The sequence below is a fragment of the Microtus oregoni genome, unplaced genomic scaffold (genome assembly GCF_018167655.1).
Source record: "Microtus oregoni isolate MIOR12 unplaced genomic scaffold, Mior012 000001F_ref0000356, whole genome shotgun sequence".
In the NCBI taxonomy this organism is placed as follows: domain Eukaryota; kingdom Metazoa; phylum Chordata; class Mammalia; order Rodentia; family Cricetidae; genus Microtus; species Microtus oregoni.
Window position 1 is genome coordinate 34179449 of NW_024543060.1, and position 25828 is coordinate 34205276.

General features: G+C 42.9%; 1 protein-coding gene across 1 annotated transcript in view; it reads right to left on the minus strand.

Moving 5' to 3' along the window:
* Klf12 (Kruppel like factor 12) overlaps positions 1 to 12224 on the minus strand; it is a 379112-nt gene extending 366888 nt beyond the window's left edge. Inside the window, exon 1 of the mRNA XM_041666771.1 lies at positions 12089 to 12224. The gene's annotated coding sequence lies outside the window, so the exon portion shown is untranslated. The remainder of the gene's footprint in view (positions 1 to 12088) is intronic.
* Between the last annotated feature and the right edge of the window lie 13604 nt (positions 12225 to 25828).

Genomic DNA, 25828 nt, shown 5'->3' on the forward strand with positions numbered 1-25828 from the left:
TCTTGTTTATTTTACCCCTTTCTTCTCTTAATAGCTGCATCAATAAAATGGATACCTTGTGCTCCTTCCATCTTACAGGACTATCAAGACCAAACCAAACCATTTGCACGAAGCATTTTGTAATAGCCTATACTTCTCAACTATTCTCAACCCTCTTAATTTCTGAGCTGCCTAAATACAACAACAGTCAGTCATGTCTTCAGCTTAAAGATTTAGCTTATAATGGAATATGCCACACTAACTAACCCATACTCTGCAGAGCTCAGTATACAAACATCAAAAGCTTAACTACTTCATTGTATACTGTCTTAAGATGAAATATTTGATGATTATGTGAGCTTTCTGTATTAACACTCAAGCAGAAGAGGTGATATATATTCACAGAATATGACCTCTGAACTGTCCATTCACCTGAAACTTCCTTTCCAAACACTCTTTCCACCCATACTTGCTCCAATGCAATACATTGTGACTCCCTGTAATTTTTGCAAGTCCTTCCTTCTACAGTTCCTACCCTTAAAAAGAATCCTTTTGTCAGGGATAATGGTGTAGGAGGTTCTTCTTTCTATGTGTTGCTTTCATTGGTTGAATAAAGAGACTGTCTTGGCCTTTTGATAGGGCAGCCCTTAGGTGGGGAGAGTAGACAGAACAGAATTCTGGGAGAAAGAAGGCAGGCAGAGAGAGCCACCATGGAGCCAGCCACCAGGTCAGACATGTTGAATCTTTCCTGGTAAGCCATGACCTCATACAGATTATTAGAAATGGATTAAATCAAGATGTGAGAGTTAGCTAATAAGAGGCTAGATATAATGGGCCAGGCAGGGTTTTAATTAATACAATTTCAGTGTGGTTATTTTGGGTGTAAGCTAGCTGGGTGGTGGGACACAGCCCGCTGCTGCTCTCTACTACAGAATAAAAGTTGTATTATTGTTTTTTTAAAATATATGCCTGATGTTTTAACTAGTAGAGTAGATTTTTGTAAAGGATATAGGTTTGGATAAACTATGGTTTTTAAATTATATCAGTCATTGTTAATTTTGGTTTGTTTTCATAGCTCAAAGAAGACTTTCCTAAACTCATTAGAACCATATATGTCCTACTGACCAAGCACATGCTAGGAAATTCTAATTTTGGAAAAGAAAAATTTCTGGTGAGATTGCAAAGCAAAAACATTTGCCAAAACACAATAAATACATCATCTCTGAAAGATAGGAGAGAAAGCACCACAGCTGCCAAATGTATTTTTGGGTTGCGTACATCATGTATATATTTACTTTCTCTATTGAATAAAAAAAATAAATGTGGATTGGTGAGCTGGCTCACTGGGTAAAGACACTTGCCATCAAAGCTGATGACTTGAGTCTGAGCCTCAGGACCCACCTAGTCAGAGAAAGATGGTGCCCTCAAGTTGTCCTCTGACCTCCAAGTATAAGTGAGACAATCCTTTGGGGTTCCTGCTTCATGAAAGAGTCTGTTAGACATTCTACAGAACACAAAAGAAAGTGGCTGACAAACTGCCAATATAGGTGACATTGTCTTTAAAATTTCGTGCTTCACGATAAAGTCTGCTGGATACTATGGGCCTGTAGGTTAAAGATGGATGTCCCAATGATACAAAAGAATTTTGGGTGACTCTCCAGGAAGCGAGATATCTCTGTCAATTCTAGAGTTTTTGAAGTTGCTTACAGTGTATTTCCTGTTTACTTAGGTAATATTATATCCTTCTGGAGTCTCTGATGGAGTTGAAGAATTTATAGTTATAGTTTTCCTTAGTTATGATAAAAAATAAAGTAGTTATAAATATTATAACTGTAATTATTGTTTGATACCTATTTTGTTATATGTAATTTTATTGTGTTAAAGTTAAAAACTTTCCTTTTTTATTTAAACAGAAAATGGGAGGGGATGTGGGATTCTGCTCTATGCTGTGATTACTATTAAGGAATAAAGAAAATTGCCTTGGCCTGTTGATAGGGCAGAACTTAGGTAGGTGGGGAAAACTAAACTGAAGGCTGGGAGAAAGGAGGCAGAGTCAGGGAGAAGCCATGTAGCTCTGCCTGAGACAGTGGTCAGAACTTTAGCCTGTTAGCCACTGCCACATAGCAATACACAGATTAATAAAAATGGGTTATATTAAGATGTAGGATTTAGCTGAGAAGAAGTTAGAGCAAATAGGCCAAGCAGTGATTTAAATAATGTAGTTTCTGTGTGACTATTATTTCAGGGCTGAGCAGTGAGGAACCAATAAGCTGCCTCCTCTTCCCCCAACATGGAGGTGCCTATGGTATGTGCCTCCCAAGACACAAACATCCAATGTTCATACATTAATAAACACATTTTTAATTTAAAAATAAGTAAGTAAATAAATAAATAATCCTTTTCTAAAATGAGTTTCAGTACACACCTACTAAATCCCTAAAGTCTTTGATTTTCCAGCAAGAAACAATCTTCTTGTGTTCTTCGTTCAAGCAACTTATACCTCAAAAATCTTCTTCTGTAATTTTCTACACAAGCTTTACTTCCCTAGCCAGATTTTCACCTCATAAATGATAATATTAAACTCATTAGGATGCCTGCTTACATATACAAGGGAGCTTTAAAAAGAGAGAGAGAGAGAGAGAGAGAGAGAGAGAGAGAGAGAGAGAGAGAGAGGTCAAATGAGGATTGGAGCATTTCTTATGAAAATAATGTTTTGTTATTTTTACTATCCCTGTGGCTTTAATAGCCTTATCTACTAGCAGAATGGACATTTGCCAGAATTTATTGCTCTACCACTATCACTACCATGGAGCTTTCTGCAGAAGCTTTTTTTCTAAAGTAACTGTTTTGGGTTAGGCCTTGTGATTTGTTTTAGTGTGTGTATCAGCAAACCCCTGACTTCACTGCTGGTTAAAACGCTGTAGCCAAGGTGGTAAACCAAAACGATCTATAGCCAATAAAACAACAGAGTCTGTAAACAGTATTTATTTGTATAATATTTCCATTATTGCCCTCTTCTATGAGACTAGCTCTAGAATGTCTCATTAAGTGCTTATGGGAGCCAAGAGTACCAAGACCAAAGTTCAAGGGGCCGTCTGAGGTTCAAATCTCTGCTCAACAGCTAATTGGCTATTGACTATAACTGCGTTGCTTAACTCTGGTTATAATTTGCTAACTACTCCATGAAACAACATCATAGCATAGAACTTAGTTCCAGCTCCTTGGGGGGCTGAAGGGGCCGTCTGAGGTTCAAATCTCTGCTCAACAGCTAATTGGCTATTGACTATAACTGCGTTGCTGAACTCTGGTTATAATTTGCTAACTACTCCATGAAACAACATCATAGCATAGAACTTAGTTCCAGCTCCTTGGGGGGCTGAAGCAAGAGGATTGTTAGAAGCCAGGAGCTCTGGGCTGTAGCAGGCTCTGCTGATGTGGGGACAGTACCAAGTTCAGCATCAATATGATGCGTGCCCAGGAGCTGGGGACCACCAGGCTTTGTAATAGTGGTGGAACCAGTTCAGATTGGAAAGAGAACAACTCATGATATCAGATATATAGTAAGATAGAAATCATTGCAAAATATCCATAGCAAAATAGAAATACTATACAAATAGCTCATATCTACTATAAGTCATTTGGTAAAGGATACGCATATTCTGTGGCATAAACACAGATGAAATATCAATGAATATTTGTTCACTAAAGGAAGAAATTTCTGCTTTAGAATCAAAACTTTAAAAGAAATAACTCAAATATGTAAAGGTCCAGGGAACAAATTTAGATTTGAATGATCCAGTCCCATGTACAATAGAAAATGGCAAAATCCACAATTACACATTCTGCTAAGTACGGTAATTAAAAATGCAACATTCTTTATGTTCTGTAACTTTAGTCTTTGTCACGTTCGTCAGCTACTGCCATCATTCCCATTCACTAAAGATATATCACTCTCTGCACTTAACGATTGCTGAACCCACTGCATATCAAAATAACAAGCCCTGCTGCTCATAACTAGAAATGACGCCTTGAGTTTCCCCCTTTATATTTATTTTGTTAAAGTAAAAGTTTCAAAATCGCTTTTGAATCTATTGTCCACAGTGGCAAAGTCAGCGGGAGAAGGGATGCTATTTGGCATAAGAGCGCCATCCACAGCCCAAAAGACTCATCCTTCAAAGGTCAGCAAGTCAAAGCCAGTGTGCTAAAGGAAACTTTCCAGAAGTCACCCCATAACCAGGTGTGGGCTGATCGCTAAAGAATAAATCTTTTAGAAAGCCTGGTGCAACTAGTTTGCCAAGAGAATAATTACATGAGCTGACATATGTAAAATCTCAGGCCTAACCTGTGCATTATAGCGGATGAGCCGTGAAAAGGGGTCCCTTTGATTTTCTGTCGTGTCTTAATTAGGGTTTCTATTGCTATGATGAAACAGCATGACCCAGTCTTTGGGGAGGAAAGCGTTATTTGGCTTACACTTCCACACTGTAACCCATTATGGAAGGAAACCAAGACAGGAACTCAAGTTGGGCAGGAACCTGGAGGCAGGAGCTGATGCAGAAGTCATGGAAGAGCACTGCCTTACTGCCTTACTCCTTACGGCCCATTCAACACGATTTCTTGTTGAATTTGGGCCCAGAAGCCTAGGAACAGCACCGCAGAAATCAGTCTGGATCCTCCCGATCCACCACTAATGAAGAAAATGCCTTCCAGCTGGATCCTATGGAGGCACTTTCTCAAGTGAGGTGCCCCTCTTTCCAGTGTGTCAAGCGGATGTAAAACTGGCCAGCACACTTAGGATTCACATGCAAAGGGCACAAGGAGCACAAGCATTTACCGAACACATGAAATCTCCCACTGGATGCTCTCTGGTATATTTTGATCCCCAGGCCTACTCTGTTGAGATCATTTGTTGTGGGTTTTTTCAGACGAGTAAACTGAGAGGAAAGGAGTCCCTTCCCCTGGTTCAACAGGGTAGTCGGATGCTTTACGTCATATCCGGTTTGATCCTGGCATACACCAGGGCTTCTTTGAACAAGAAGAAATTTTTGTTTAAGCTCAGGAAAATACGGTGAATAGCCCACTGACTAGCAGCGGCTGGAGCTGAGTGCTTGCAGCTGGAGAGGAGCAGGTAGATTAGGAGGGAAAAGACGACCATAGGGATGTTTGGCGGCCGAATGGGCTGTGGTATGGATGGCAGAGACTCCCTTCAAGCCTGTCCTCTCAATGATTGTTTCAGTATTTACATGGTAGTCATCACTGTAGGCTTTGTGTAAGAACCCGGTAGAGTATTCATTCACGGGGAGTAGACTCTCCTCTCCAGGTGCTTGTTACTGGAGAAAAAGAAAGCAAACGAGCTACAGACATCCTATATACAGGACCAGCGAGCACAGACTGGAATCCAGTGAGTTCTCAAACAGCAGGTTGGAACTAAAACAGAATCCCTCAGAACAGGAGAGTGGTGATCACTATAGCTTTTACCCACAGGAGAGAGCCCAGATGAGTGAGACCGTGAGGTTGTTTGAGCCTGCTTCTCTGGTCTCATAGGATGCTAGGGTTTAGGCAGAATTGGCTTTGTTGTTGTTTTCTTAAATTGATCAAATATCGCTGGGGAGAAATGCCAAGCAGAGGTCTTCATGCTCTCAAATTTGAATGAAACATGCATGGTAGGAAAATGTGGCTATAAGTAATACACACAATAAATTTTCACCACCCATCCCACTGCTCCCCATTTCTCTTCAGTGCACGCTCTAAGCCATGTATGAGACACTGCTTAGTCTCTATAACAGGCGGAGACAGGCAGTTCTGTTCTCCATTCTACAATGAATCGCAAACAAGAGCAAGATTATTCTCAAAACAGGTTGATCAACTAAAAGAAACTCCAGGAAACTCCTTAAAAATTTCTAAAGGTTTTCTATTTTAATTTTATTTTTACAATTTGAGTATATGTGAATGTGTTTTGTTTTGTTGTTGTTGTTGTTGTATTGTTTTGTTTTGTGAGAGAGGGTATCGAGCTCACTGATTGGCTAGACTGACATGCTAGTAAGTTCCCAAGATCCACCCATGTCCTCCCCTCTGTCTTCGCAGTTATGGATGTTAGTGCAGGGATCTGAACTCAGGTCCTAAGGCTTGTACCACAGGCACTTCACAAACTAAGCCATCTCCTCAGCCGCAAGGTATTCACTGTACAAATAATCATTGTTGGTTATCACTCTCAGTTTTCTCTAAATGTTCATTCAGGCAAGTCTTGCAAATTTTTGTTTTGAAAAGCTCAAACAGGTCACCTAGATAACCTACATGCTAACAGTGGGATACTTTCACGTCAGTTCCCTAGAAACTTCTTTTTAAGACTGGACTTTTTCAAGGTCACACAGCAAATCTCTGGTAGGGATGATAAGGGATGGAATTTATGAACTTTGGCAGGCAGCAGTTTTCTACTAACCCTTGGAAACTCCTTCCCCTTGTGTGTTACTCGTTTCCTTTGAGAAGCTAGAAAGTCCATCTCTTTTCTTTAGTGGGGAGGGATGAGAGGAGGTCCAGAATTGTCATCAGTCAAATTGGTCACAGCCCCAGTGCTTTATAATTCTCCAGAGTAACTTTTATCCACATTACCTCACGTAACCCTCACCGTGGCTCAAAAAATTGACCAAGGTCATCTTGTCAGTAGGCAAGAAAAACAGACTCAAATTGAGATGCGTCTGCTAACAAAATGTGCTCTCTTTCCAGGGTGCTCGCTGGTAGGGGGCACTCAACACAAAAATGAGCACTTTGCTCTTTCGTTCTCTGCTTTATATTATCTGTCTGGATTGTCTTCAGGAAAAAGCACACAAAGAAATTTACAATAATTTGTCTTGATTGTTTCCTTGGAGAAAGGGTGGGGCTTATGTTTTCTTATGAATTACTTTATATTCTCGTATGAATTAGCTTGTTAATCGTATCGTAAAATTAGCTTTTTGTTAAATATAGAGTCTGATTAAACAGACTTGTTGAATATTTCCTCTGTGTTTGGTCACATTTTACTATAATTGTTGGCCATAATGTCCATGGTGTGAGAGGGTAAGACAACATAGCAGACAGAGAATATGGAAACACATATGTAAATATAAGTACTATTTCCTATGCATATAGGAAACATATGCATCATCACAAAAAATTGTGAGGAGCTACATACTCTGAAAATCATAGTAACTTGTACCTTGGACATAATTTCTATCAAAGCCAGTAAGCAGTAATCATGACCTTCAGCAGGCAAGAAAAGTGTCACTGAACACTCCAAAATATTTGTTCTCGCACTTTCCACGTAGCAGGACCACCACAAAAGCTCTCAGCTATTCTCTCGGTATCTAGACAGCAATACTGTTTGAACTAGTTCAATAAGCATACAAGTGAATATGCAAAAACATGTACTACACAGGCAGCAAGGACCTGCAACGAGTAAGTGAGTGTGTTTAGCACTATCTGAAATATCTACATCACAACCTGCCCACCCATGCCACCCATGGCGTGGGACACTAAGGAAGAGCGGGTAGAAAGAAGGGAAGAGTGATAAGCAGTGCAGTCATCTGAATATGACATCAATAGCTCTTCCCCTGGCTAATTCATTGCAGCTGTGTTTACCAGCACAAGACTTGTACAAGGTCAAGCCAATAAGATCAGTTAACATTGCTGCATAAAGAAGTAATAAGAATATTGTGCACACATGTGTGTGCACACACACACACACGGCAAACATGAACATAGGAAGGGATGTGTTGGGTGTGTCCATGGAAAGAAGGAAGAGAGAGCTAGTGTGGATAGAAATCATTAAGACACACCCTATACATGTATGAAATTGTGAAAAAAAGATACATTATATCTATGTAGGAAATTGTGAAAATATAAAAGCTCTTCTAAAAATAACAAAATAAATAAACCGGGTAGGTCTGTAAATCTGTAACTATGTTTTAAAGAAGGCTTGAAGGTAAATGAAAAGAAGAAAGACCATATCAGAGCACAACTCTTTCAGTGGATAGCCTCTGATCTGCTGCCAGACCAAAGCGTATTTTACAGGGCAGTATAATTACTCAAGAAGCCACTTCGTGACAATAAACACCCCAAACCGAGAAATCCTTTTGTAACCTAATTACTGAGAATATATAGAGAAAGCAACCATTTAGTCCCCAACATGTGTCTACCACAGGCACTCAGTAGCTGACTCCAGACTGGGTGTGGCTCATGTAGGCCCCCAAGAAGGAATTCTCATGGATTGAAGTCACTCCGAGTTAGAACCCAAGCAGGGCTGACAGAGCCACAGGCAGCTGACCTTCCACGCACAGGGTGAAGCCCATCTGTCAGCTCCCATTCTACATCTGGGAGTGGAGTGGGTGTGGTTGGTGAGTTAAGACTGTGTGGTTAGAGGGCGTTGCCAGGGACTTCATTGCAAGATTTTTCACCCTTACATTTTATACACATTTAAAACCAAAGGCTGTGCCTAACCCAAAAGCTAAAATGAAAAAGTTTTCATTTTGTTTTTCCTTTTAGGAAAATAGGCTGGGTGTGGGGGGCACATGCCTGTCCTGTACCCAGAAGGTGGAGCCAGAAGGACCAGGAGTTCAAGGGCAGTTACAGGGTGAGTTAAAGCCCTGCCAGGATTACATGGAGAGAGAGAGAGAGAGAGAGAGAGAGAGAGAGAGAGAGAGAGAGAGAGAGAGGAAGAGAGAGAGAGAGAGAAATGGTATCAAAACTGCAGGTACCTCCAGTCTGCCTTTGTTCTGAGTTTTAAAATGTAAACTGCAGTCAAGAGCTGCAGTCCATTTCCGAACTCCTAAAAATGAAAGTTACTCCCCAAACAAGAAGGCGGCAGTGCTGCTAATCTGGAGATTCTTAGCTCTTGGTCATTAGTCAGCATGCGAGCCCAATGGGGACAATGCCAATACTACTACTAACAGTAATAATAATAGTGTCTGCGCCATTACTACTTTTGTGCAATTACTGTGTATTAACACGCACACACTTCAACTATATTTATAAACCCAAAACACTTAAGAATGCCTTTTCTAAATACAAGCAAATCCTCTGGTCTCCCAATTTTATAGAATTGTTTTAACGTTATTTAGTTTATATAAATGTGAAATTCCATACTTTTTAGATCTTGTATTGATTAGAATAAATACCCAGGACAATGATATATTGTCAGTTATTTGAAAGTATCACCTCGCTGGATGAGGTTTCTCCCAACACAAATTAACCAACTCTTCCCACTTGAAATGCCCTGCGTACAGGCCTGGAGGGCTCAGTACTTACATTGCCTTTCTAGGATAAAACTCACCCAGGTTTACAATAAGTCATTTCACTATGTTGCTAACAGACGGCTTCTTGGCATGACCTCTAACTCTCAGAGACATAGAAAATGTGTTTTCCCTTTAACAAAAAAAAAACCAAAAGAGAAATTTCTGGCCGATCAAAACACTATAGACTAGGGGTGAGCCTGCTCCGAGGACTGAACAGCAAGCACCCTGGGAGAAAAGGTGCTCACACTACCTTCTCTGTTGGAACACAGGGAGGCAGCAGCTGGAGTAAACAACCGGCCCAGAGTTGCTGAGGTCAAGGTCTCAACAGCTAGACCAAGACCATTTCCGCCCAGATGACAGGGTTTCTTGAAAAGGACTTTCTAGTAGGAGACAACAATTTTCCGTTAAGAAACAGTCATTCTCCAATAAAGTTGAACTGACCAAAGTTTCCTTGAAATATGCCTATGTAGGAGACACATAACTAAAAGTCTTCAGCAATCAAGAGAAATCCTCAAGAGTATTCTATTTACCCAGACACAGCTGTATTAGTTAAGTTAATGCCGCTCATAAATTATTAAATTTTCATGTGAAAATATTTTAGTTGTGCTGGTTTAAGTGTATTTCATATTAACTATGAGTTTGCATAATAAACCTTCTTTTTCTAAATGCATTAAATGTTCTTGCCAATTTTTAAATGCTCAGATTGCTTTCTCCCAGACCTAGATGAGCTTGGTCTATTCAGTCTAGTATCAACATTGAGCAAGCGGCACCGATGGAGAGGTGACTTAGGCAATTGAAATGTCTGTCTTCCAACATCCTATTCCTAACAAGAATCTATGGTTAAATTTTTTCAAGCCTAAAAATATACTCTTTACGTAACCAATCTCTACCTGTTTTTCTTTTTCTTCTCTCTCTCTCTCTCTCTCTCTCTCTCTCTCTCTCTCTAAATGTAATCAACATTCAGATGAAAACCCACTAGTAAACCAGGCTTTTTTTCTAAGGGAGGTGGGGTCCCTCTGTAGTAATTAAATGCCAGTTTTAAAAGGATGTCTTGGATGACGGTATTTTCTCATCAAAGTGACCAATCCTATTCACATCAGAAGCTGCTGCTTGCGAAAAGCCACCAAATGTCTTTCAAAGCATTCCCTTATCCAAACAACTCTCTCCTCCACTAAGAAAGAGGCATGAAGGCTTCGAGGTGGATTTGCAGGATGACGTGTATTTGATTGGCAGACGTCTAAGACGCAACTAGATGCACAGGCACTAAATGTAAATAGGTCCTCTGCCTGTCTTTCCGGTGTTACAGGGAAACAGAATATTAACGCCAAGTTAAAATACCTTAGTGCTCGCTCGAGAATTCTATTAACCAGTAGAAGTATTTAAAACAATCTATACAGAACAGAGACTTAAGCCATCTGTACAGTTAAATTCGAGAGCTGGCAACACTAAACACAGAAACTGTTTATCCAGATTACACATTCCGTTGTACTAATACTCTTTAACGCAACAAAGTCAGCTTTTGTCAGCCGAATTAGGGCAATTACTAGTAAAGTATGCAAAACTAGAAGACCAGGGGAAGGGGGCTGGGAAGCTACAGGACACCTAACAAAGGAACTGGTACTTTTCCTCCAAGCATTTGCCTTAAACACACGGAGAAACAAAACTGTTGAGTGCACCCCACCCTTTCCCCCAAAGATAAAAGTTTGCAAAGTTCTGGGAGGCAGTTCTCTAACCAACAAAAGCAGGGTTGATTCTCCCAGTAGGAGAGCATCTAACGTGAACACCCAGTAATGTCGCGGAGGTCAAGTCCTAGCCCTCTTAGCTTTGCACCTAAGGTCAGAAGTGGCTCCAAGGCCAGTTCCGCCGGCTTCTCGGCCCAGGTGGCCTTACAAAGTTGTCCCTTGTCAACTCCAGCCAGGTCCTTCGTAATTGAAAATAAAAGCCACAGGCCAGCCCCTGGCTACTCCCATGGACCAGGCACAGTAGCAAGTGACAGTTCCACATCATTACGACCAGAGACAATAATGAATGTAGCGCCAGGACCACTATTCATGCCAGCAATGTTATCGCCTCCTTAACCCCTTCCGCTCCACTCTCCAGTGCTCATACACTGCCCGCACAGTCCCGGTGCGGCTATTCATCCAGCCCATCCATTGCTGGGGACCAACTACTTCCACGACCCCCTCCCCTCCCCGCGCGCCCCTTTCAGCCCTGGGGATTTATTTCTCATCCTTGGCAACTGTCAGGCAAACACTGCAACCAACAATTCCAGTCGGGGGAGCAAAGCATTTGCTTAATTTACGTTACTTGCTAAGTTCTTTTTAAAATGTTTAGGGAGTGGGACAAGTAACCACCCTCTTTCTTCTCCGCGAATCCGACCGCCGCTCCTGGCTCGGCAATAGCATCGCCCTTCCCCGGCCCCCTCCCGCTTCCCAACACTTTCCCCCCATTTAAGAACACAGACCAACCAAAATGATTTAACTTGAGCAGATGACAGAAGGAAAATAAAACACGTTAAGAGAATACGATCTGATTTGGGATGGCAAAAAAAAGGAGGGGGTTGTTTATTTTGATAAAAAACGGAATCGGCACAGACCTGAACAGAAGCTGCAGAGCAGGAGAAATTGTTTTCTTTCCCTCACACAGAGTCCCCCTCTCTCTCGCCCTTTCTCTCTCTCACACGCGCGCGCGCACACACTCGCTCACACACACACACACTCACGGCGTCACCCGCGCACACTCACACGCACACGCACAAGCAGAGCCTCTCAGCTGCTCTCTGCAGTTCTCAGGAAATGAATGGGGGGCAACCCAGGGAACTGTTGTACTTGCAAATGACTTACCCAGATCACATGATGCGCTAAATGTAGGGTGGGCCGGTGGGTGGAGGCTGTCGAGACGCGAGCCCAGGTCTAACGTGGGGAGCCTCGCCAGGCCCGCATCGAATTACCCCGGGGCCCAGCCGAGGGGGTTGCAAGAAGCCGCTCTCCTCCCTTTGCAGCCCGCAGCTCAGGAAATCCGAGAGGCGCGGGGGTTGGGGCGGGGTGGGGTGAGGTTGGGGTGTGTGTAGGGTGGGGTAGGGGTGAAAACAGAAAACCCCCAAACAAAAGAGCTCCAGGTCCTCCTCCCCAGAAACAAAGCCCCGCCGCTGCGGGCGAGCCCTGGGGTGGGGCCGAGGGCGGGGGCGGCGGCGGGGAGGGGCTCGCTCAGCAGGCGCTAAGTCGCTTTATTGCCATAAAATGGGGCCCCGAGCCGCTCCGCCGGAGGATTAGGAGGCGGGCTCTGAGTGTGATGGTTGAAATCCCCTGTGGGAAACTAACCCCTCCCCGATCGCAGAGGTAAAACGCAACACCCACTGCCCAGCCCTCGTCTTGCCAGGCTGGCCAGCAGCAGGGGGTGGGTCCTCGGAGCCACCACCCCGCCCCACCCCGCCCCACCCCTGCCCCCGCCCCTGGCCCTGGGCCTTTGCCGCGCCACCCTGTCACCTGCACCACCTCTCTCTGCGGCACCCTAAATAACCCACACATGGCCCCTGCGACTCTTATAGCCGCAACCTACGGGAAATTCTAGGGGTCGAGGAGAGAGGAACCCCCTGATGGCAACTCTCGGGGCGAGACTCTTGCTGAGCTGCCACCAAGTCCCCCTCTTTTGTGTCACCACGCGCCTAGGCAGTCTTGGGGAAAGAATTCGAAGCCGATTAAAGCGGTCAGCCCGCGTGGCCCTCGCCCACTCCCCACCGCAGCCTCGGTGGGTGGGAGCGAACGTGGAGGGGGCCCCGCGCCCGAACTGTCCCCGCGGCTCACCCGCAGCTAACTTAGAAAGGTGTGGGCGGAGCCGGCCGAGTCTGCAGGGTCCGCCCCCGGGCGCCCGGAGGCTTGGGCAACAATGGGGTCCCGGCGGGGGCTACCCCGCGGGTGGCGCGGGCGGACAGACTCGATTAACGACTGGAGGATCATTGTTTGGGTCCGAGTGCACGGCAGGGTGCAGGAAAGGCAGGGGCGCCCCGCTGGCCGTGATTCACCTTGGCAGGATGAATGGGGGCGAGGTGCGGGTGTGTGCCTCTCAGAGCAGCGCTGGCACACCGGGGCGCCAGACCGCGCGGGTGATTTAGGAAAGCAGTAAAGTCGACGTCGTAGGGAGGAAAGGAGACTCAAACTGAGCTGGGACCCCAGCCAGGGCGCCGGGGACATGAGCAGGGGACAGATCGGTGCTCGGTCCTGGGAGGGGAGCCCGGCGCTGGACGCCATCCCGGGCGGCCCCGCCTGCGCGCACGGGGCAGAGGATCCGCGAGATTCTGGGCAGGGAGAGGGAGGAGGCGGCTCCGCTCTTCCCGCCGCGGCTGGGGGGGGACTCGGGGTCAGGTCGTCCGGGAGGGTGGGCGGGGGCGGCTAGCGGAGGAAGCGGAAAGGGCCCGGCGGGGTGCAGGAGTAGGGCTGGCCCCGGGCGGTCGCTGGAGGTCAGGGGACTGTGGGTACCACTTTCTTGGAACCTAGGTGAGCTCCTGGGGCCTGACACCCCTACTCCGTGTCTTTGAGCAGGCCCTGCGTGGGAAACCGCCCTGAAGGTGGTAGGCTGGAAGGGGAAGTTTGTGTTAAAGAAAAAAAAAATTGCAGTTCTGTGGAGTGGAATGGGGTGGGAAGAGAAACCATGGGGAGGCCGAGAAACAGGAAATGAGAGAGAAGGAGCAAATGCGAGCCAGGAAAAGCCAGCTTCTCCATCAGTGTGGCACCGTGGCATTTGCTGAGTACTTAAGGCCCAGGTGTGCTGTTAATGAAAACAAAGGCGGGGCACCGGCTGGCTGGGCTTTGCCCTTGTTGCTATGTTTCCTGCAGGAGGCAGTAACTGGGAAGGGTGGTCCATCCAGAAGAGGACTGGAGCAGCCCTTTCCTAAATAAGAACGGGATGAATCGACGGGCCCAGAGTCCTCTTAGCACCAGAACAGGACTGAGCGAGGCAGTGTGTCCCAGTGTTAAGGTTTCTAAGAAGAACAAATGAGATAAGTGTGAAAGTCTCTGAAATTTGTGTAGCACACTCTTCCAGAGAAATAGATCTAATAAAAAACAGCGGAAGAAGGGAGGTGTGTGACTCGGGACCCCAGAGGTTTCACTGCTACAATGGGGGGTCTCTGTTCCAAGAACTGACAGCTGCAAAACCTCGACCTGATCTGATCTTGGGTCCAGGGACAATGTCCCTCTCCACTCTCCTGCATGTGGACAGGAAAAAATGTTGCCAACTCGAAAAATTGCAGAATAGCAACACATGTGCACTATTTAAAGGGAAATCGCTCCTCTACTGGAATCGCTGTAAAATCTCTCTGTAGGTGGGGCTGGGATAGGCAGAGAGTAAATTTAACTAAGGATGGAAGGATGCTCTGAGAAATTATGTCATCTTGGCAGTTCTTGTGCTAACAGCTTTCTCAGAGAGCGGAGTGCCGAAGCAGATTATCAATAGATCCTATAGTGAATGCTTCTACGCGCGGGAAAACAAGATGCCTCCTCCCCGTGGCTACAGCCATGGGCGTGTTAGCCAAAAGATGACGTTTGAAACTAATCTGCAGGAATTCAGTCCAGAGGGAGAAGGAAATTAAGGGCAGGTCAAGGTTAATGTCTAGAGTCTGAGTAGTGCTCTTGGTTAAGAGAAGGAAGTACGTCAAGTTTTAGGGAAAATGCTAGTAGGATTTAAAAAAATAATTTGAAATAGAGATTAGAAATGTTAAAATATGTCAACTCCGCAGCTATAAAGGGTGGGGATGAAAAGGAAGCTACAGGCTTGGAAGGGAGAGTCACTTATCCTGCAGACAGGGATGGGTGTGGGAAAGCAAACACGAAGAATATTAAAGAAATGAAGGGATCTCTACAGCTGTGTGTGTATGTTCACGTGCACACTCGCGCTAAAGCATTTGCTTCTCGTGGAGTGTCTATCATTCTTTCTCAGTACATAACTTAAAACCTGGAGTGTGGACAGAAGGAAATGAGACAAGGAAAAATGTCCTGCCTGAGAAGGATGAGTATAATTTTTGTTGTTAGACCTTTCTACTTTACTCCGTGTTTCAGGGGTATGAAAAATCAGAATAAACAAAAATAGAAAAGTTGTTTTGTCAAGAGCATAAAATTCTCGCAGTGTAGAGAAAAATTCTGAATCTATAGTTTTAGGGCTGAAACTATGAAATTTAATCCCATAAGAAACTTCAATACAATTTAAAAGCAAACGCTTTGGACCAAGTTTAATGACCCATTCTCTGACTTACTTGGTTTTTAACTTGAAGAAAAATGAATTGCCAGAAAAAGTAAAAGGTGTTATTTTGAGCTACAGATGATAAACACATTGGATTTTATTTATGTAACACTATATTCAGAAAATATAGTGTTATATATCTGTGCCTCGTAGACACAGAATATAAGTGATTGAATATCAGTTATAGAGCAAAACTAAAACTGGAGGTTTTGAAATAATGGGAAAGCAGATATTAGTACCCACAACCCCCCTTTTAAATCTCATACTTAACTAATGGTAGTTTACAGAAAAATTAGTATACTAGGATGGAAATTGTTTACAGTATAAAGGGGTTTAAACCTGTGCCATACCCCAAGTGCTGTATGGTAAAAACTCTATTCAATGTGTATTAAAAGTAATTAGTCCTTTGGATTAAAGAGGACAGAAATTGCAGGGTTGTTTTAACACTAGCTGTGGGTGGAGCTGGGGGGAGGGGGCACTGAATCAATTCCAGAAGTCAGTGCCCTGCTGGAAGACGGGAATCAGCGGGAAGTGAAAATAAAAGCAATTCCCGTAGCTCTCAATGAAGTTTAAAAAGAAACTCTACTCTTTCCAAGGGCTAAACATGTATATGAACAGATAGGTTTTCCCTGCCTATATTTTTTAACATGCATTTTGGCAATAATGTGCAGCATAGGGGAATTCTGTCCCAGTGTGAGAAAAGCATGTTTAGAATCTTTGGGACAAATGCAGGCGGCATGTGACAGAGGAACAAGCAGTGTGTTCTCATTTGGAGAGTGAACTGTCTGAAATTAGGGGAGAAAGATTCCGTTTTATAATTTTGTCACAATCATCACAGCTTTGGGCTTTTCTAGTTTAAATACCATGTATTAGAGATCCACTTTTCCAAGTTCCTCCCACACTGTCCTCGGGCCTCGCAGCCTTGGTGCAGTCAACATCAGAACCTCTTCAGATCCCCCCCCCTCCTTCCGCCCCGCTCTATACTTCCAGACCTCTTATTTGGTCTGCCTGACTCTTCCCTAAGCAAAGTCCGAATTATGTTTTATATAGCCAACTTGGAGTGGACACACTGTACATCATCCGGGCATGTAAGAATCTTGTGAATCTTGTTTTGTGACTCTGAGATACCATCTTACACCAGTCAGAATGGCTAAGATAAAAACCACTAATGCTAATGTATGTTTGAGAGGATGTGGAGTAAGGGGAACACTTCTCCATTGCTGGTGGAAGGGCAAACTTGCACAACCACTTTGGAAATCAGTATGGCGGTTTCTCAGAAAACAGAAAGTCAAATCTACCTCAAGACCCAGCAATTCCACTCTTGGGCATATACCCAAAGGATGCACACTTACACCACAGGACACTTGTTCAACTGTGTTCCTAGCAGCGTTATTTGTAATAGCCAGAACCTGGAAACAACCTAGATGCCCTCTGCTGAAGAATGAATAAAGAAAATGTGGTACATTTACACAACAGAGTACTTAACTACTCAGTGGTTAAAAAAAAAAAAAGACATCTTGAAATTTGCAGGAAAATGGATGGAACTAGAAAAACAATCATCCTGAGTGAGGTAACCCAGACCCAGAAAGATAAACATCGTAAATACTCATTCAAAAGTGGATATTAGATACAAAGCAAACGATAACCAGCCTATAGTTCACAACCCCAGAGTCCAGAGAATCTAGGGAACAAGGGGAACCCTAAGAGAGACACATACACGGATCTCCCTGGGAAGGGGAAATAGACAAGATCTTTTGAGAAAATTGGGAGCATGTGGGAGGGAGGGGGGAGAAGAGGAGAGGAACATGAGAGAATGTGATGACTGAGATGAGGGAAGGACAGAGAGGAAGAGCAAAGAAAGATATCTTGATTGAGGGCACCATTATGAGGCTAGCAAGAAACCCGGCACCAAGGAAATTCCCAGGAATCCAGAAGGACGACCCCAGCTGCGACCCTAAGCCCTAGTGGAGAGGTGCCAGAACTGCCCTTCCCATGCAATCAGGTTGATGACTACCTTAGTTGTCATCATAGCAAATGATAGAAGCAGATGCAGAGATTCACAGCTAAGCACTGGGCTGAGCTCCCAGAGTCTAGTTGAAAGAAGGAGGAGCGACAGTATGAGCAAAGGGGTCAAGACCATGATAGGGTTACCCATAGAAACACCTGATTTGATTTAGTGGCAGCTCACTGACTCTGGACTGAAAGTGGAAGAACCTGCATAGGACCAAATTAGGCCTTCTAAAAGTGGGTGACAGATAGGTGCCTGGGACAATCTGTGGTGCCGCTGGCAATGGGGCTAGGACTTATCCCTAGTGCTTGAAGTGGCTTTTTGAAGTCCATTCTCTTTTGGAGGAATACCTTGCTCAGCATAGACATAGGGGATGGGGAGGGCCTTGGTCCTGCCTCGAAGTGATGTGGCAGACTTTGTTAGACTCCCCAGTGCAAAGCTTGACTCTCTGAGGAGTGGATGGGGGCTGGAGTGGGGAAAAGGTGGGGGAAGTGGGAGGAGGGAAGGGAGTGGGAACTAGGATTGATATGAGAAAAGATTATTTTAAAATAAATTAAAAAGAGAAATCCTAAAACAGAATAAAAATCAAAATCTTGCTTTGACTTTCTTATCTCATATTCTCTCTTGCCCAAGGAGTCAATGTACTGTGGCCCTGAATGCCTTTACCAAGTAGATCTCCTCTCTCCTCCCATTGAATTTTCCAAACATGGTTGCATGACACCCCACATGCATGTGGGCGAGGCCTATCCAGTCATCAAAAACATTCTTTCTCTCCCTTCTTAGAACTTTTTTTTTTTGTATAGTGCAAAGACTGTCTCATTCCCTAACTAGTGATAGTGTGTAAACCCCTGTGTGTGTGTGTGTGTGTGTGTGTGTGTGTGTGTATTTAGGGGAGTCACAATTTTTCTGCCTTCTTAAATATTTCTACTGTACTGAAAGTCAACACCCATGAGACTGTTTTCCCTGCATGTATTTCTGCGCATCACATGCATGCTTGTCATCATGTTGTCTTCGGGTCTGCCTTTCTAGACACTGTTTAGTTCGAGCTACAGAATTGCCTCAAACTCTCTCTAAGCAACCTAGTGGTCCTTTCTTGTTGCATCCCTCTCCAGTCCATACAATAATTACTTTCTGAACTATGGTTTATCTTTTTCCTGCAACTTTTATTAATGTTTGTAACTTGCCTTCAAGCCTTTGCTGTCCTTCCTAATAAGAGATTGCCATTACTCACTTAATGTATCCCCACAACATTAGAATGCTTTCCCAAAATGCTGCAGTTGCGCTTAACTTATATTTTTGGTTGTGAGCTCGGCCCTTAACAACTGAGCCATCCATCCATCCAGCCCAGCTGTGCAGACTTCATGGCAAGCATTTGAGCCTCTCAAATAGAAGGGATGTAAACAAATCTGGTCATTGGCCTTCTCTGTTAAATTGCTGAGGTAGTATTCAATTTTGTTTTTGCTAATTAAATTTGCTGGTGAATGATTTTACACATTAGCATAGTGCAGACTGGACACTTTCATCCCCACCTTCTTCCACGCCCACCCCACACACACGTGCCTTGCTGCCTCCTCCCTGAAAATCTCTTTCTCACAGTCGTGTCTGTCCGTTTGGTTTCATGCACCTCCAAATTTAACTGGAACCATCTCTGTGACCAAGAGTGTGGAGCTATCCTTTGGAAACTGGTGGGCTCAGAGGTGGTTACAAAACTGAAAGCAATGCCCATCCCCCCCCCCCCCCAGCAGGAAATAGCCAATATTTTATCAGCAAAGCCTGCCTGCCCTGCCACTTCGGTGACTGATAAGGCAAAAATGTTTCTTAACTGTTGTGGAAACATACTGCAAACTATTTTTCAGAAATGCCTTATTATTTTGCAGTGAAACCATCATATTTTAAGTACCGTGTTTCTTTTATTCTTGATAATAGTGAGATATTTAAAGAAAAATAAAGACCTTAAGGCACTAAACAAGAATGGCTTGAGGTTTGAGTCTTTGAACTCTAGGAATAGAACTACCAGGATGGAAACTAATATTAATTAGATAACGGATTGCGAAGATGTAAAGCAAGAAGAGAAGGAAACAAGGCTAAGGGCATACTTATGCATAGTTCCACAGAAGTCTCACCCCATCAACTGCTTCTATTTCATTATTCAGAGGAAGAATAATGGAATAGTAAATAAGTAACAGAACTTGAATCACGTGGCTTCTGCAGCCAATCACAAGGAAGTGGGCATGGTGAAGGACCTCCTGGGTAGAATTGGAGATTACCAACTGTGTCTACATTTTGCTGTATAATTTACATAATGTTTTGTGTCTTAAACTGGAAACCATTGTATTATCACAATCCTCTAATGAATTCTTGATAGGAGACAACAAAAAGAAAGATTACAAGTTATTGCTGTCATCATTTTAAGGACATTAATTCATACCTATATTTTAAACTATTTTATGGTGTTTATTAATATACATATTTCATATTATATGTTCAATAAATTATTAAAGTCTACAAAACCATAATGTAGTCAATTTTGAATTAATTCACATGTGATTTACTGAAGGCAAAATATGAATAGTGCTTTGCTTCATCAATTTATACAGTCTGGTTATGGTTCCTCTTTCCACACCATTGATTTGCATGCCTTTGAAAGGGCAAACATTACTTTTTAAAAGGTGAATAAGCAAGTCATAATTAGAAAGGTAAATCCATGTCTTCTAGAATATTAACTGCATTTCAGATTCAGATATTCGTAAGGCAACGTTGTATGAAGTAGTGCCCAAGAGCCAGAAGGTGTCAAACCAAGTCCAGATTTCGCTGCTTGAGTGTGACACCTTTGACACAGTTCTTGGTTTCATTTGACTTCCAGGTACAAGTGGGGGTTACATCTTCTCTGCCAGGATGTGAAACTCTAACAATGTCTTATATGGCTTCATTTACAAGGCGAAGCTGCAAGTATCCAACATGCAAACCTTCAAAACCCTTTGAGAGGCAAATAAAAATCATTTTTCAAAGACCAACGATGTTGTACATGCCCCTAAAACTATTTTTCTTTCACTTTTGTTTCTTTGGTGCAGGCCTCCCTTTGTTTCAACAGGATAGGCTATGAAACCACAAGAGAAGTGTTCCTGCCTCCAAGTGCTAAGGTGACAAGCATGTACCTCCAAACCCAGCTACTATTCCTTTTTAGTATTGAAATCATTAGGGCTTTCCAATATGAATGTCCATTGTTTACTATTAAAATATGTATGTCTGTGAAACCCTCTACTAAAATTATAGTGATGTTTGTCATGAGAAGTAATTCAAAGAAGTTTATATTTCTATACTTTAGTTCTGAAAAACATTTTTATCCAGTCCGTTAAATTCAGAGTTGGCACACATCTGGCTTTAATTGACCCAACTTCCAATTAACATACACATGGAGTTAAATTAACATCAACGGCCAAAGACAACATCGTGCTTAAAATAGACTTCTTTCTTTCCTTGTCTTTTTTTCTTCTAATTCTACTTTTTCTTGTTCTTCCTCCACTTCCTGCCCTTGCCCCATGCCTGTCGCCTGTCACCAAACCTTCTTCCTTACCACAGGGACAGATTCACCCATGACAGTTTTGATCTGCTAGGTCTTCACTCAGATCATAAATAATCTTGGTGTAAGCACAGAATTAACTTCAACTCCAAAGGAAAATTATCATGACCAACAGAGGAGACTCACAGTAGGGAAAACAAACAAACAAACAAGTAAACACTGGAAAGCCTTCCTCGAAATAGCTAGTTGATGTCAGTGACTCTCTCTATTTTATCTAATATTTCTTGGCTTTTACTATGTGCCACATGCTACGTGAACCATTTGACAGTTCCCCTTCTCCGTGAGTCTCCCCAGCTGTGGAAACTCACAGAACCCACAAGATTCCCTGCTCTTCTGTCCCTTCATCTTCATCTATGCAGTATTTATTACCACCTAATATAAAACGTCATGATGGCTGCGTACAATCTTTCTGTCTCTCTGCAGTTCACTGCCAGGATGAGGAGCCTCAGAAGGACAATTTTTCTATCACGTTCCTTACCGAAGCCCACTGTGCAGAAATCAACCTAGTGTGAAGTAGGCATGCAAGATGTGTGAATGAACACATTCTGAATGCGTGTGTGTGGAAACTGGAGTCCTTGATGTTTCCCTGCCACTGTCTTCAAAACGACAATTATGAAAGTCAGTCATAGTGGTGAGTTGCTGCAGTCCTTGTGCTAGAGGGAAGGAGACAGAACGGAACTTGGAACTCACTGACCACTGGGCTAGTGATGTGGGAGTGATTTCTTATTAATAAAGAAACTGCCTAGACCCATTTGATAGGCCAACCCTTAGGTAGGCGGAGTAAACAGAATGGAATGCTGGGAGAAAGAAGCTGAGTCAGGGAGTCGCCATGATTCTCCCACTCCAGACAGACACAGGTTAAGATCATTCCTGGTAAGCCAGCTCGTGGGCTACACAGATTAATAGAAATGGGTTAGATCAATATGTAAAAGCTAGCCAATATGAAACTGAAACTAATGGGTCAGGCAGTGTTTAAAAGAATACAGTTTCCGTGTAATTATTTCGGGTAAAGCTAGCCGGGTGGCGGGACACAGCCTCGCTGCTCCGTACTACAACAGGCTAGCTGGATCATTCAGTGAGTTCCAAGTCAGAGAGTCTCAGAAAACAGTGTGAAAGGCTCTTAAGGTACGACATCTGAGACTGCCCCCTGACCTTACATGTACATACCATTAATGCATAAAGAAAGTGGTTTGGACCTATAGCAGGGCAGAACTTTGCTAGGTAGGGAAAACTAAGCTAAATGCTGGGAGGAAGAAGGGCAGAGTCAGAGAGACACCATGTAGCCCTGACGGAAACAGACACAGGAACTTTAGCTGGTAAGCCACAGCCAGCCATGTGGTGGTACACAGATTAATAGAAATGGGTTAAATTAATATATAAGAGTTAACCAATAAGAAGCTAGAGCTAATGGGTCAAGCAGTGATTTAATTAATACAGTTTCTGTGTGATTATTTTGGGTCTAAGCTTGCCTGGTGGCCAGGAACCAACAAGCGACCTCCCTCCAAAAATAAACAATTCCGTGTGTTGCTTGTTGGTGTGAGCCTAATAACCTTAACTGTTTTACCAGTTGACTGCACATCTCACGAACTTAACTGGCAACTACAAGATGGCTACAGAGATGAAAGCTCCAACCCAAATGGTAATGAAATCAAGGCAAGAGCAATCGAACACGGGGCCGTCAATCACCACTACAGTATGTCCACATTTGTGTATTGTTTGTTCTGAAACAAACTACAAAATCATTTTCAAGATAAAACATAGGGCCACTCCTTCCTACTTCACACATAATGGTCACTGTGTGTTTGTAGTCCATAAGGCATTTTAAGTCCTTGAAATTTGCGCCGTGTAATGTGGGAGAAGAACATTCACAGCTGAACACTGCATTTTTAACTCACTGAGAGACGAATTAGAGAGGATCATAATATTTCCATTCTCATTCTGTGCCTGGTGCTTTTCTGCCTCAATATGAAGATGATAGGTGCTAAGGAAAGTATGAATAACTATAGCAGGGGAGCCTGCTCAGTGACTTTAAGCTGTTTTATTGAAATACTGTCTTGTTTACAATTCTCAACTCCACAAATCTTCATCAATTATTCAATATTTTCCTCCTTGTTGAATTAAATGGGCTAACTATTTTCTTTGGAGAAAGTGTCTGGTGAAATGCGAAACTTGCTTTTAAGCTACATAAATTTTTCTCTATGAGCCCGGTTCTCCAGCTTCTCAATACTTACTCCACGCTCACACTAGAAGAAGGTGTATATTCTATTTACTACGTAACAAAAAGGTGATTTCAAACCCTGTTTCTTATTTCTGCGGATGCTGCAAGTGGCTCTTTTTCGTTGGAATAAAACAAAAGCCTGCAGAATATTTCACAGATTTTTAACCACTGTCTATCAGGCAGGGTTAGGCTTGAGCTTGTCCTCTCATCTATAAAGAGGTTCTCATAAAACTAGGTAGACAGAAACAAAGAATGAACGTTACTATAACATCCTACAGCATGAAAGTATGCAGGCTTTCACAACTGATGAAAATATTAGCATATGGTATTCACGTATTTAAATTGCTCATTAAAGAAGCCTGATAGTCTTCATTATATTGACATAGTTTACTTTAACTTTACCTCTTTGTTTCATTATGAGTCATGTTCAATGTTTGTATGACTTCTTCCCTGCTAGAACTTTCATGCACATGCATGAATTCAATGGGCAGCCACGGAGACAAGAAACACATGGCCGGGTCTGCTGTGAAAATCTAGACATGAAGGGGAGTAACTCTATCTCTTTGTGTGCATGTGTGTGGACTCCATTCATACACATTCACACTGAATCTCTTACAATCATTGGCTGATAAAGATGTTTATATTAACCCCAGCATTGCTTACAAATATCATTTTTTAAAGAATTTCATAGCATGTAATTAAGCCCGCCAAAATATATTTGGCTATTTTATCTAGCAGCCTCAAAGTTAAAGAGGAAAAACATAATTCGCTACAGATTTGGCATTCAAGCCTGAACCTTCTTTTCCTCCTAGTTCTGAGCATAGTCTCGGTTCAGGGTCCAAGGTTAATAACAGACATCCCCAAACACATTTGAAACATGTGAAAAAATATAATTTAGCTCTTTTCCTTAGCGCACACAAATGCATGAATTGTGTCTTATGGCAAGCAAGCAAATAAAATTCCTTGAAATTTCAATTCAAAAGGAAGGTTTTATTTTTAACATGAACATGCTTTTCCCCCCATTTTTAAAAAGCAATTGCTATAATTATCCTGGAATGTTGTCAAAGTACGACTCTTTGAAAATTGTTAGGTCCAGATTGTAACATGAGTATAAAGAAGGTACTTAAAAGGCTTTAATAGTCGGCAAAACATGTCTAAGTTAAAAGGGGAGAGGTTTAAGTGGTCAGAGACCTTTAAATAAAAAAGAGCATTAAGCAAACATCTTAACCACAGAGTTATAAATATGTCAGACGGACAGACTTTTCCCCCTGCTCGACAGGCGCAGTGATTGGGCCACAAAGTGGACCTCCACTAAAGTCAGTTAACCTCCCTGTAACCCTGCAGTTCCTGACGGGAGCCATACCTGCTCACAAAGGAAATGCTAGCTCTCAGATCTAAAACAGGATGTCGTCAGTATTATTATCCCCAGCAGAGAAGGCATTCTTTTTTACCACGATACAGAGCAAGCTTGATAAACCTGTAATGGGAACGCCTGTCAAAATACCAGGAGAAGAAAAACAGATTAGCAATACTGGCTTTGAAAGACTTAAGAAGCAGTGGATTAGAATCTAATTTAATTTTCATTTCTAGGCTATTAATGAAGAGCCCATGCTGGTTTCTATAATTTCATGTAGGTTTCCCTTTAAAAGTACTATTTCCTATCAGTTATCCCATTCTCTTCTTACAATGTATGTGTAAAACTCAAGGCACCTTCCCTTCTTCCCCTACTCCTGTGCTCCCAATTTTCTCGGGAGATCTTGTCTATTTCCCCTTCCCTAGGGATCTATTTATGTTTCTCTTAGGGTTCTCCTTGCTTCTCTGGGCTCATGGACTTATCCCTTATCCCTTGTTTTACATCTAGTATTCACCTTTGAGTGAATGGTTCAACTTTCTGGGTCTGGGTTATCTTACTCAGGATGGTTTCTTCTGGTTCCATCCATCTGCATGCAAATATCAAGATGTCATTGTTTTATTTTTTTACCTCTGAGTGGTAGGTACCCCATTGTGTAAATGTACTACATTTTATTGTTTCCAGGTTCTTGCTATTATAAATAATGCTGCTATAAACATAGTTGAACAAATACGGTTGAGCATCCTTTGGGTATATGCCCAAGAGTGGTATTGTTGGGTCTTAGGGTAGGTTGATTCCCAGTTTTCTGAGAAACCACCATACTGTTTTCTAGAGTGGTTGTACAAGTTTGCATTCCCACCAGAAATAGAGGAAGGGGAAGATGAGGGGAAAAATGGAGGGGGGAGGAGAACTAGAGTGAACAGAATGGTCGAGATGGGGGAAGGACAGAGCAAAGAACAAGGAAAGAGATATCTTGATTGAAGGAGCCATTATGGGGTTAGCAACAAACCAGGCACTAGAGGATCCCAGGAATCCACAAGGATGATCCCAGCTAAGACCCTAAGCAATAGTGGAGAGGGTGCCTAAACTGGCCTTCCCTGTAATCAGATTGATGACTATCTTAAATGTCACCATAGAACCTTCATCCAACAACTGATGAAACAATTGTAGAGCATTGGGTTGAGCTCCCAAA